The 14,404-nt window shown below is 39.7% G+C and overlaps 1 protein-coding gene and 1 pseudogene across 2 annotated transcripts in view; one reads left to right on the forward strand and one right to left on the reverse strand.

Annotated features, from left to right (window-relative positions):
• The window catches only part of LOC146986570 (cell adhesion molecule CEACAM5-like), a 363,100-nt pseudogene that overhangs the window by 224,238 nt on the left and 124,458 nt on the right, over positions 1–14,404 (reverse strand). The gene's annotated exons all lie outside the window — the stretch shown is intronic.
• LOC146986577 (cell adhesion molecule CEACAM8-like) overlaps positions 1–14,404 on the forward strand; it is a 79,640-nt gene that overhangs the window by 10,964 nt on the left and 54,272 nt on the right. The window lies entirely within an intron of this gene.

Consider the following 14,404-nt stretch of genomic DNA (forward strand, 5'->3'; position numbering starts at 1 on the left):
ACACCTATGAAGGAATTGATGTGAGGTAAGGTCAAAGGTCAGCATACTGTAAATGGGGTTAAGTCATTATGGGTGGGATTTTTAAAATGATTTTTCTCCAAATTTCTACAGTAAAATGCCACCAAAATGATACCAGAAGTAGAGTGAGATGTCAGGAACAATATTCAAAAGAAATGAGGAACACACAAATGAAGGAATTGATCTGACGTAAGGTCAAAGGTCAGCATACTGTAACTGGGTTTTATTATAGGGGTGACTTTAAGGTTATTTTTCTCCACATTTCTACAGTAGAATGCCACCAAAATGATATCAGAAGTAGAATAAGACCCCAGGAACAGTATGCAAAAGAAATGAGGAAGACACCTATGAAGGAATTGGTGTGAGGTAAGGTCAAAGGTCAGCATACTGTAAATGGGTTTTATTATAGGGGTGACTTTAAGGTTATTTTTCTCCAAATTTCTACAGTAGAATGCCACCAAAATGATATCAGAAGTAGAATAAGACCCCAGGAACAGTATGCAAAAGAAATGAGGAAGACACCTATGAAGGAATTGATCTGATGTAAGGTCAAAGGTCAGCATACTGTAAATGGGTTTTATTATAGGGGTGACTTTAAGGTTATTTTTCTCCACATTTCTACAGTAGAATGCCACCAAAATGATATCAGAAGTAGAATAAGACCCCAGGAACAGTATGCAAAAGAAATGAGGAAGACACCTATGAAGGAATTGGTGTGAGGTAAGGTCAAAGGTCAGCATACTGTAAATGGGGTTAAGTCATTATGGGTGGGATTTTTAAAATGATTTTTCTCCAAATTTCTACAGTAGAATGCCACCAAAATGATATCAGAAGTAGAATAAGACCCCAGGAACAGTATGCAAAAGAAATGAGGAAGACACCTATGAAGGAATTGATCTGATGTAAGGTCAAAGGTCAGCATACTGTAAATGGGTTTTATTATAGGGGTGACTTTAAGGTTATTTTTCTCCACATTTCTACAGTAGAATGCCACCAAAATGATATCAGAAGTAGAATAAGACCCCAGGAACAGTATGCAAAAGAAATGAGAAACACACCTATGAATGAACTGATGTGACGTAAGGTCAAAGGTCAGCATACTGTAACTGGGTTTTATTATAGGGGTGACTTTAAGGTTATTTTTCTCCACATTTCTACAGTAAAATGCCACCAAAATGATATCAGAAGTAGAATAAGACCCCAGGAACAGTATGCAAAAGAAATGAGGAAGACACCTATGAAGGAATTGGTGTGAGGTAAGGTCAAAGGTCAGCATACAGTAAATGGGTTTTATTATAGGGGTCGTTTTAAATAAATTTTTCTCCACATTTCTACAGTAAAATGTCGATGAAAGGTGATTTTTCTCCCCTTTACGGCAGTGAAATATAACTAAAAAGTTGATTAATCTTGTAAGTGATTTTCCTCCACATTTCTCCAGTAAAAGCACATAGGCTTTATGTATCTTTCAGGACCTTCACTTTGCTCGAGAACCGTGCCTACCGTATTTACTGTAGCACGCGCCCAACGAAAATCAAACAGCGGCTCACTTTACCACTATCTCGCAAACAGCGGCTCACTTTACCGCGGTACAGTACCGGATCCTGTTAAAAACATCATCCTGTCGCAGGTCATTCATGTTGTTTACCAGAGACCGGACATTGAAGAGGAATATGCTGGGCATCCCGATAGCGCCACTACCAAAATGAAGCCAACTTCACCAGTGACGGCCGACGAGTTCTGTTTTGTCCGTCCCTCTCCCTTATAACTTCGCCACAGTGCAACAAGCGTCCGTCAGTGCAACCTGCGTGTGCGGTAGGCTAAAGTTAGTTAGTTAGTTTTATTTGTCCACGATGTGGAAATTTGTTTTTGGTCTCATAAAAAACAACAGGCAAGACAATAACAACAACAACAAGCAGGACAACAACAAAAACATCAACAACACTTACACACAGTCATCGTCATGGCAAAAGCAGGACAGCAGTGGCAGTTACATTACAACACATCATCGCATCAACACATCAACGGGGCATGGTGTTCAGTGCCCCAATTGCATTAGGAATAAAGGAATTTTTAAAAATATTACGATTTGCCCTTGGTACATGAGTAAGTAATCCAAGTAATCCTTTTTTAAAAAAGAAAGTAACTGTAATCAGAATACATCAATTTAAACTGTAACTAACGGAATACAGTTACTCATATTTTGTATTTTAATTACGTAACGCCGTTACATGTAATCCGTTACTCCCCAACCCTGACAATGTTTTTGTCAAAATCATCCCTAAATTGCCTCAAATATATTATATCTCTTAGCCATACAAATATTACACAGTTATTACTACAAATCATTAGTAGTTACTAATGCTAGAGGGAGAGAGACAGCTGTTGAATTTTGAAGGAATTAGTAGTGAAATGTCAAATATTCTAGATTTCCGCCTGGACATCTAAGCACTAAAATGTGTGCAGTGTTGCACTGTCTCACACTATAAGCTTTAAACTTGGCATGACTTATTCCCCTACATTTTGGTACTGATTGATACAGGTTTGAGGCTGCTATCTTGTGTTTCCAAGTTGAAATTCACTTTAAAAACTGGCTCTCTTTTGGCGGAGATTGATTTTTAAAAGTTCTAGCCCTATTTGCTCTTACACTGTTAAATACATTTTCATTTTGACACTTCTACAGACATCCCCTGAGTGTAATCTTTCATTTGATATCAAGTTTATGTATGTGGTCCTTGTGGTTGTGTAGATATTTGACATTTATTGTGGGCAGGTCATGTTAAGCAGGAAACCTGAAAATTTGCTTAAAATTGCTTCCAAAACTCACAAAAATATTTTATCAGGTTGACAACCATCCTAGAATTTCACTTATAGGCCCCCTCTAACTAAAAAAAATGGTTGTCATCTTGTACCCCAACATGTCCGCAAAAGTCTTAACGGAAGCACTTTTCAGAATTGGCCCCCTGACTATTTGTAGGGCAGCATCATCGGAGAGAGCTAACAAATATTTTATTTTACTAGAAATTACCTATTTGTTTTGTGAAATACAGTATAAAGCTGCACTAAATGGCCAATATATTTTCATTTCAGATGTGAAAGTTGTAGTCCAAAACAATCTGAACGCCAGTGAGCTGCACTGTCAGGATGTAACAGACATTTTCTTTCTTTTTTTAAAAATTATCTTTTTCTTTCAATTAACAGACAGACAACGAAAAAGATAATACAAAATAAACAGACATTTTCATTAGAAGTTCACAAAGTTCAAGATGAGTGTGTGAGTGTGATGGTATAAAAAAGTTATCAAGTCCTAACTGAAAAGAAAATGTCATCATGTATCTGCAATAATGTTAATCCCAGTTGTATTAGTGAAGACACAGCGCAGGTTGACTGTCTGGCCAGGATAAGAATACACCTTTGGCTCTACGTCCACTTGCTGACCTGTCGCTCCTAAAAGAAGGAGAAAGAGACACATTTATGCTTGTTGATTACTTATTTCACAAACTAGGAAAAGGAGATAGGAAAGGAAGCAGGTATCTAGTACAAAACCTGCAGATGATAAATGAATGACAACAGTGTGTCAGAAGACAAGTTTGACTTGTCCAGAATAAACTAGAGGAGGCACATATAGTTTAAGACAGACTGTAATGAAAACTTCATAATGTTATCCAGTGTAAAATCACTGATGAGAGAGTCGACAGGTAAATTAAAAAAGTACTGGAAAAATAACAAGAAAGGTTCATATCATCTCATGGGTTTGATAACTCAAGATTTCTACTTTAATTGAAATCACCAACATCCAAATTGCTTGTTGTGCATTTCCAGAAAAAAAAATTAAAATATAGTGATTAATATATTTACGAATCTCAAATGTTGTTGTTATAATAACTGCTAAACAGCTGAGGCAGTTTTGTGATTGTTGTAGTTATAGTGGCCACTGGATGATATTTTGACAAGGACTAGAGCTCTTAAATTTGAGGGTTAGGTGAAATTAATTTGAATAAGATTTTTTTAATTTAGATATTTTAAATTCTTCTGAAGTGAAATTACAATCGCCACATCACAGTTGTATTCATCTGTTAATCAGTCCAATTGTAGTTTGTTTGTCAAGACTTATAGCGCCTAAAATCAGTTCTGTATCTGTATATGACACATGTGAAATACTGTATGTGTAGGAACTGTGAATAAATGATGTGTTTGTTCTGTTTTTATTAAGGTTAGGGGTTGTTTAGTGTTCTTTGTTTTGATTATTATATTGTTTATGTAGTCATATAGAGTAGGGGGATGGTGGGTCACATGGTTATGGGTGAGGATATCAGTAAACTGTACACCTGTTGATTTCTCTGTGTGTGTGAGAGAGGGTGAGCTGGGCCACCAAATTACTTTGTTTATAGTTTCATGCACTTTATCATGAGTTTAATATCTTTTTGTTGTTGTTACGAAACAGTTTAACTTCATTGAAAAATATCTGTGATGTTTCTTTAGCAAGACAGTTTTAATTATGTTACAGGGAAGTTCCCCTTTTATATACAGATTAACATCACTTCATCATTTTTGTCTGATGGGACATCACTATAACCTCATAAATTCTTGAGCTCTGGCCAAAATGTGCTCTGTGCAGTAACTGTGACCTTTAACCTTTGATGCTAATCAATTAATCTCTTAGCAAAAAATTAGCATGTTTAGACTAATATGAGGGAATTCCTTCAAGGTGAATTGGTATCTCGTCCTCAGCAATGAGAGAACTCTGCTGGGTCAGAGCTCATTTCAGGATGATGATGTGCATCACAGCTTGTTCCATGTCATCTGAAGTTTCATTAATTATAACAAGGAAAAGCATCATTTGTTTTTCATTCCTGATCTGTTCAAGGTCTCTAGAGGTAGCAGAAAGCTGTCACCACCTTTATTAACCCAAAAGAGTATCCAGCACAGAGACAGGTAGGTGTACAAATCAAGTCTTTATTGAAATGAGTAATTCATTAAAATATGGGACCTCCAATACCAACAAGCCCCTCAGAGGGCAGCCCCAATGGGCCAGGCTGCTACTCCACAGCCCTGCAACACACACCAAAGGAGTAAGAGTTTTACACACACACTCTGTGAGAGACACTGCACACGGTACTAAATGCACAGGAACCTGTACGCAGAGGGAACTCAGTATCACAATATACCTAAATATTGACCACTCCAAATTGTGAGCAGTCATAACTTCTACCAACAGGGCTCCCTAATCAATCAGCTGCTTTTTAACGAGCTTCTAGCTCGGAAACTAACAAGCCCACGTCTAGATAAACATGTAAATGTCTGAGATATCTGAGTGATTTTTACTGCCCACTCAGGAGAAGATTATCAGTCACCAATTCTCCAAGAAAACTCTCCCGGAAGTTCACATGGGGACAAAACACTCCCATAAAATTAAAATATGCACTGCTGTTAATCATTAACAACAGACAGACACACGTTCAAATGGCAGAGAAGAGGATTGAACTGTAAACGTTGTGTTATTTGTTTTTATGTTGTCAAACCCTGACAGGGTAAATTACATAGTTATAATGTCCTCTTATTTTTTTATTAAATGACAATTCAGGCAAATTCAACGTGGGGCTATGGTTTCCTATATTTTAGGTCTAAAAGAATGAATTTGAATATTTTCTTTTTAATAGCTCCTGTTATGCAGTAGTTCTGTCTGTCCTTGCATCACCACAGCAGCGTGTAATAGGAGCGGAAGGATCTTAGACTTAGACCTATAGACTTTATTGTTGTCACTGCGCAAGCACAACGAAGTTTGTCGCAATCCCAGGTGCAAAAGTATAAATACAGCAGTAATAGACAATAAATTAAAAACAATAAATTAAAAACTTTAAAAACTAAAATTTTTAAAAAATGTATCCCCCACACATACACACACCATACATTTTACTTAGGCATTTAGGGCAGCAATGGCTCTTGGGTAAACTGTTCTTTGATCTGTTTGTTTTTGCTTTAAGAGCCCTGTATCCGCTGAAGTAAACAAACCCCTCAGTGTATGTTTGATTCGAATAGCCATCTGACGTTGTCTGTGGGGGAAAAAAAGTGGTTTTGTGGGATGTGAACAGCCTACAGTAAACAGCCTAAGATCCGTCCGTCCACTCCCATTATACGTATGCTGCTGTGGCAATGCAGGGACAGACAGAACTACTGCATAACAGGAGCAATTAAAAAGAAAAATCTTCAGATTCATTCTTTTAGACCTAAAATATTAGGAAATTATAGCCCCCGGTTGAATTTGCCTAGAATTGTCCTTTAATATAAAAAATTGTAAGCGAAATTAAGTCACAAAAATACTTGCAGATTTGAAAGAAAGAATCTCACTAACAAACAGTGACGGACTGGCCATAGGGCAATATGGGCAAATACCACAACGGCTGTGTAATGATGCGGCCGCTGTGAGGTGTCCGTGTGATGACGTGACCAGGTGGCCGCGTGAAGATGCAGCCGTGCTGATGTGGCTGCATTTAAAAAAAAAAAAAATGTTGTTTGGGGCCAGCTGTTTATGGCCGGCCAACTCTAAAAAACTGATAACACAATAATACATTGGGGTAAAAGTTCACCTAGTAGGGCTGCTTGCCCTGGGATCAAGATTTATGGTCCAGTCTTTGTACAACTCCTGCTATTGGAGATCAATGCATTTTCTTGTCTCATCATTATTATGATCACTGCTACTGTATATACACACATAGTGTTTGTGTAATGTGTGGCCTCTTTTTGGTGCCAGTCTGTCACTGCTAACAAACATGAAAATATGTGTGCTCTCTGCTCTGTCTCTATACAGATTGGAAAAGCACAAGTAAGTTAGTAGTGAGGAGGTGCAACAGGAGCACAGCTCAAATTAGTGAAATTGGTAGAGAATCCATGAAAAAAAGTAACATTTCAAAGTTTTTCTTTTTTTTTTTTTGAAAACTCACAAATTTGTCAGTAGATATATAGATCATTACATTCTTTTATTTGCTGTAACAAGCTTGGAGAGCTCACCTGTGATGGCTCCAATGATGACAGTGTATATTAACACAGCTGCTGCCATTTCCTCTGCAGTATCATCAAATAAACAACAAAAATAATTATATGTTTTTCACTCCTTGTCTTTCCCTCTGATGATTTCAGTGCGAGAGTGTAGTTTTCAAGTATGAAGGCAGTATGAGGAAGTAATCTGCATTGTACTGTTGACCCTTCTTGGTTTCATGCAATAAAAACATAACTTGCAGTGTAGTTTTCAAGTATGAAGGCAGAATATGAAGAAGTAATCTACAATGTACTGTTGACCCTTCCTGTTCTCTTCTTGCACATAACTTGCACCAACTCATTTCACCACAACAGGGAGACATACTGCAGCTTTTGATCACAGAGCTGAAGGGGTTTGAAGACGGTTTGAACTGCAGCACGGAGGTAAAGGTCCTGTTCATGAGTCATTTATTAGGACAGTCTCAGGCCTATAGTCTACTTGCCAGCCCATTGGGCCCCATTGTGAACCCGGAAATGTTGAGTACCCCAAAGTTTTATGTTAGAAATATATAGTATGGGTCCCCAGTATTCAGAAACTGCCGGATGCTAATTTATATATATTGGGCAATTAGCACAATTGACATAATTAGCATAAATTAGCATAATTTCCTATATGGGCAATATTTCAGCAAAATTGACTTGGCTGATCTGGGCAATATTAGTGTGGTTTTAGGGGTTATTGATGATGCTGAATCCATTTCTGACATTTTAAAAATTCAAAATGGCTGTCTAAACCGGTAGTGACCAGATTTAAACCGCCAGTGGGCCGATTTTGATGGATTTCATCTGGTCCCTTCCGGTTTAGACAGCCATTTTGAATTTTGAAAATGTCAGAAATGGATTCAGCATCATCAATAACCCCTAAAACCACTCCAATATTGCCCCGATCAGCCAAGTCAATTTTGTTGAAATATTGCCCATATAGGCAAAATATGCTAATTTATGCTAATTATGTCAATTGTGCTAATTGCCCAATATATATAAGTTAGCATCCGGCAGTTTCTGAATACTGGGGACCCATACTATCTATTTCTAACATAAAACTTTGGGGTACTCAACATTTCCGGGTACTCATTGTTGGCAAGTAGACTACTAGTACACACGAGCCCGGGTATTTTTAAAACTGTGAACATATGTTCCCGGTTCTATGATCTGTCCACAAGCAACCGCGCTTTCTTTTGAAACCTTTTGAAATGGCTTTTATAATAGGGTATATCAGCATCAGTGACACCAGCCAGTGATTTTTTTCTCATTTCTGTTATTTCATGTGTTCTGTCCATCACTATCAGACAGTGAGTGGGTCATAGCTGCTCTTCCTTAGGCACAGCCAGGTGAAAATAGAAACATCAGTCATAACTGTTTATCATGACATGATGTAGGTGAAATAGATTCTTCATCATTGTAGTGACATATTTAATCTCCTTTTGTGTAAAGGGAATAATACATGACAATTAGAGAACTGAAGGAGTCAAAGTATTGGGTACAGGCAAACAGGTAGTTTATTTTCAATTAAACAACATGTTCAAAAACATTCATTGTCAAAATGTAGGAGAGGAATGAACAAGTGGTTGTTTTGAATAAACTGAAATACAACAAGACAGACTAAACGTTTATAAATGAAACCCTTTGTTACAAACAGTCTTGTGCACACCAAAGCGGTCTTTAACAGGTGCGTAGGTGGAGCAGAGAAAAGAAAGAAGGAAAAACACCCACACACTGTCTTTAACATAGGTACATTTATTAATGTTTCAGTCTTGGACCTTCCTAAGGTAGATGCAAACAAAACTCATTAAGTGGAGGCAGAGATCTCAATGACCCACACCTGAATCTCATTAGTGATCAACAGGCTCTGAGCTGAGTGAACTCCTCCTCTGTCAGTCAATAACATTTTTGGTTTCACAGTTGAGATAATATACATTATTATGGATAATGGAGGATCCTTGCGTTTATGTACAAGATTGCTTCAACCTCTGCCCTCAAAGCTTTCCTTTCTTTTTCTCCCTCTTTTTTCTTTTGTCCTTTTATTTTGTGTCCTTGTCTCGTTTTATATGATTGTTGGTTGTTTGGGGTTTTGTTGTTTGTATGTTCAATAATGATTTGTATGGACTGTTTGGTAATTTTTTAAACCAAACCAAATGAAATTAAAGCCGCAAGCGGCTATGACGGGCCCTCGCTCCACGCCATTTGGCGTCCCCGCTACCCCCGGGCCGCTCTTCGAAAACCCCCGCGCGCAACCGGACGTGGGCGGCTGCGTCGAGGGCGGTCCCCTCGTCGAACACGTGAAGTTTAGAGCAAATCGGACAACGTACGATAGAGTTACGGCAGGTTTACGGTCCGTCCACCAGGGGGCGGTAACGGGATGTGGGCCGTTGTGTTCGGGGTCGTGACCTCATCACACATGTGAAGTTTCGAGCCGATCGGACAATGTCGATGCAAAACGCGACATTTCCTGTGTCCACAAGGGGGCGTCTTGAGCGAGCTAGCGTACGATCAAATGGAGGCGTAGAGGGCCGGCCTCTGATCATGTACTGAAATTTTGAAGTGACTACGACCAAGTATGTGGGCGTGGAAGGCAAACGTAATAGCATGGCGACTAAACGAGCAGTTGGCCAACTTTGTCGCCCCCTAGCGGCCACGCCGTTTGACGTAGAGAAAAGCTTTTAATAGTGTTTGACCAGCTCGGTCTCCTGATGATCTGTAGCGAATATGAAGTCAATCGGGCAAAATCCGTGGGAGGTGGCAGTTCATGATGGAGCGCTATTCCTGTCGCCTCCACAAGGGGGCCATTAGCCGTAGCGTCATAGCGTTCATGAAATACCTTCACCAACTTGTTCGGCATGTTTTAGAAGTGGAATGAAGTTGATGGGGTCAACTATGTATTTTTAATGAATTTTAGCGCACTTCCTGTTACCACCGGGGGGCGCTATGAGTGACGTAGGAAAATAATATGTCGGATCGTTCAGGGTCACGCCTTCATCATGTGCACCAAGATTGAAGCTGCTGCGATCAAATCTGTGGGCGTGCTAGCATTGCAAACTTCTTAGCTGAATTCGGCAACTTGGCCGTGCCCTAGCAGCCACGCCCTTTGACCTACACACCTGCGGAGCACAAGCCGTAATCACCTTAGTCTGGAGATGTTCTGTACCCAATTTGAAGTGAATCGGGCGAACTCCCTCGGAGGAGTTCGTTTTGCGTCAAAGAAATGCTAACCAAAATGGCCGACTTCCTGTTGGGTTTAGGGCGTGGCTCCAATTCAATTTTTTGTATGTTTGGGTATGATACACGTGCGTGTCGAGTTTCGTATGTGTACGACAAAGTAAGCGAAATTTGTCTATGGAGAAATTCGGAAAAACTTCTAGGGGGCGCTATTGAGGCATTTGGCCACGCCCATGGGAAACGACTCTATCCCCTGAAAGAGCTCCCCATTCTTGACCCGTGGATGAAATTTCGTGAGGACACGACTTCGTTAAAGCCACGAAAAAGGCAAACGTAATTGTACGATAAAAAATCGTCAGTCGCCGCGGCGGCACACGGACGCCGTTCGTCGTATCTTCACAGCGTTCATAATGTAGCTTCAGCAACTGGTTCTGCATGTATTAGAAGTGGAATGAAGTTGATCGGGTGAAGTATGGATTTTTAATGAATTTTTGCGTACTTCCTGTTACCACCGGGGGGCGCTATGAGCCAGGCAGGAAGTCGATACATCAAAACGTTCAGGGAGGAGCCAACGTCATGTCCTTTGAATTTCAAGTGGCTACGACGAAGTATGTGCACGTGAAAGGCAAACGAAATTTAAATTGGGATGATACACTTTCGCCGCGGCGGCACACGGACGCCGTTGCTTGTAGGGTCAAAGCGTTCATGATGTAGCTTTGCCATCCGGGTCTGCATGTACTAGAAGTGTAACGAAGTCGATTTGGTCAACTACGTATTTTTAACGAATTTTTGTACGTTTCCTGTTACCACCGGGGGGCGCTATGAGCGACGTACGCAAATAATATGTCGGATCGTTCAGGGTCTCTCCATAGATTTTTGCACCAAGTTTGAAGCGTCTACGATCAAGTATGAGGGCATGAGAGCCGTTCGTATTTACATGGCGAGCACCGAAACAGTCGCCAAACTTCGGGGCACGCCAGAGGCCAAGCGCTTTGAGCTACAGACCTGCGGAGCACAAGATAAGCTCAGCTAGGTCTGGCGATGTTCTGGACCCAATTTGGAGCCGATCGGGCGTAACCCCTCGGAGGAGTTCGTTTTGCGTAAACGAAATTTGAACCAAAATGGCCGACTTCCTGTTGGGTTTTGGGCTTCGCCATAAGAGGATTTTTTGTTCATCTCGCATTGATAAATATGTCTGCCAACTTTGGTCCGCTTTCGTTAACGTAATTTTTTTCCCTATGGGTTTTTGAAAAGTTTGTAGGGGGCGCTATTTTGCCATTTGGCCCCGCCCATTTTTAACGACTTTAAAAAACAAAATTTTTTGGCCGTCCCCATGTGCATGGCAAATATCGTTCGTTTTACGGCATGTTCAGGCCTCCAAAAAGGCGATTTACTATGGGTAAGAATAATAAAAAACATTACAATATCTGGGGTTTTTGCTGCCAGGTCTATGCAGTACTTGGTTACTTGCTTGCTTACTTGTTGTTACTCGTCGACTTGCACGTCGATTTATGTGGATGTCGAATTACAATAGGGACCTCCCTGGGTCGTTGACACAGGCTCGGGCCCTAATAAACAGTTGATCACAAAAAGAAATGCTATAACACACTACAATCAATATAATAAACATTAGAAATGATGACTAAATTGCACAATACAGGAAAGACTTCCTATTTACATGTACCATGAGAGACTCTCAGCAAGTGAAAATGAGGTACGTCTGTTATCAGGTTTACATTTAAATACAAGGTTATATTATTCCAATATTTGCATATAAATACAAACTAGTGAATTATAAAGTGGTAAATCAAGGGTTATGACAGGAACTGCACCAAACAGACAATAGGGAAAATCTATCCTGTACAGTCACTGTCATACCTGGACAAACATAATACATAATCACTATACAATATGAGAAGCTAAAAGGAGTAATTCCATCTTATCCACATAACCTCTGTCCTAAATTAGTGCCTCGAGTAAAAGGAAAACATTGGCAAGTCTATCCACAGCATCGACTCTCCAGCTTGTTTTAGAACAATTCATAATAATTCATCATTTAGGCCACATGGGGCAAGGGTTTTTAGTGTGTCCAGTAGGCTTCACGTTGTTTAGAAGATCATGATTCCCACTTCTCTTGGGCAAACAGACCTTTCAATACCTATAAACCAAAAAAGTGGAGCTGTCATTGTGGCAAGGTGAAGAGGGCCCTGGTGGGGATTGAACCCACACCTCCCGGGTAATAGTTACGCGCGCTTGCCAGTCACCCAAAGGGACATCCCCTTGGAAAAGTAGCCAGGGCGCATGATCAATTGGAGGCATAGTGACAGGAACCTCAACTGTCACATCATGATTAAAGTCACTGAAGTGAGCAGCAACAGGATAATCTCTATAATTTCTTCTGAATTGAACTCTTATATTCACTGATCCTCTGCTTAAAGGAATAGTTCAACATTTTGGCAAATTGGCCCATTGCCATAATCGCTATAGTCATAGCAGTAGGTTCATTACCTTTAATTGTAGGTGTAAGCTATTTTCAGTACGGCGGAGCGCAGCAGCTGGCTGCTCAGAGCTACGCTATGGAGGCTAAGGGAATTTCTTGGTTTCCCTCATTAAACTCATCAAATTCAACATCCCAAAACTCCACAGCGCTTTTGTAGACAAGTTGTGACCTGCACAACCACCACGCTATGAGATAATGACGGAACGATACGAAACGGAGCCGTTTTCGAGGTAAATACAGGGTAAATACGGAGACTGCTTGCTGAAAAACTGTCCCTGAACGCAACGCGCATCAGCGGTTTTGTATGTATTTACCTCGAAAACGGCTCCGTTTCGTATCGTTCCGTCATTATCTCATAGCGTGGTGGTTCTGCAGGTCACAACTTGTCTACAAAAGCGCTGTGGAGTTTTGGGATTTTGTATTTGATGAGTTTAATGAGGGAAACCAAGAAATTCCGTTAGCCTCCATAGCGTAGCTCTGAGCAGCCAGCTGCTGCGCTCCGCTGTACTAAAAATAGCTTACACCTACAATTAAAGGTAACGAACCTACTGCTATGACTATAGCAATTATGGCAATGGGCCAATTTGCCAAAATGTTGAACTATCCCTTTAAGTTGTCTGGAAATTTTGCCTACCAGTAAGTATGTATGCAAGTCCACGAGGACAATGTATCAAATAGACAACGTGTATTGATGCAAATACTCTTAATATAAAACATTTTCCTGTGTGTGGATGAGTGAAAGAATTTGTCTGAACAGTGCTGTTACACTGAGCACAGTGTCCACAACGGAAGTTGGTGCATATGGGACTTAAACTGAAAATCTGCATGATCCAGATGATCTCTCAGAGAAGAGAGGAGGATCTTTAAATGTTGTTGCCAATCCGGGGTCAGAGCTAAGAATATGCCAATGATTTGTTTTTTTTAAATAGATTTAATAGTTTATGAGTTAGGTGAGTAGGTGGTTACAGAAGTTACTGAAAACTTCTCTCTTGTTTTTTTCAGTAAATCGGAATGAGATTTACTTAGCACTAATGTAAAAGCCTTTTCTTTTTTTAAAGTAGATTTCAGAACATACAGTATGACGTCATGTCAATTATAAGTTGATTAGGAGGAATGGCAGTACTATCTCTGCTTCCTAAATAGAAGCAAAGAGCTTAAAGAAGCTTAAAAACTGAAGAGATGAGGGCTTCACTACAGAGATTCCTGGAATTTCCTGGTTGTCGTTTTTCACATCTTTGAGTATTTATTTAATTTCGTTTTAATTTCTTCGTCCAGATAGAGACAGAGTGAGTGAATTTTTCAGGGTTTGGCAACATTGCTGGACAGAGCGATGTCGCATGTGGCATGTCAGAACAGGCTGATATTGTAATCACTTTTTCTGGCTCACTATAGGGTGTAATATGGGACCTTTAACAGGTCATTAAAGTGTTGATGTTTATAACTGTTTCTACCCTTTTCATTAAATCAAAAAAGAAAAAGAAAAAACTAATTAGATTGAAACGTACCTTACAGGAAAGATCATAGAGTTCATTTTATGGTCTCATATACTGGTGAAATGTTCACATATGTTTTTTCTTCTTGTTCTATGCAAAGCAGAGAATAAAACAAAATGAAAAAAACTAAAAACTTTTTTGAAAGATTGTCCATCATTGCAATTTATTCATATAAAGGTCTGAGTGACTAGTAATGTCGGATTAA

This window comes from Trachurus japonicus, chromosome 6, assembly GCF_045865225.1.
Source record: "Trachurus japonicus isolate A0001 chromosome 6, Traja_1.0".
In the NCBI taxonomy this organism is placed as follows: domain Eukaryota; kingdom Metazoa; phylum Chordata; class Actinopteri; order Carangiformes; family Carangidae; genus Trachurus; species Trachurus japonicus.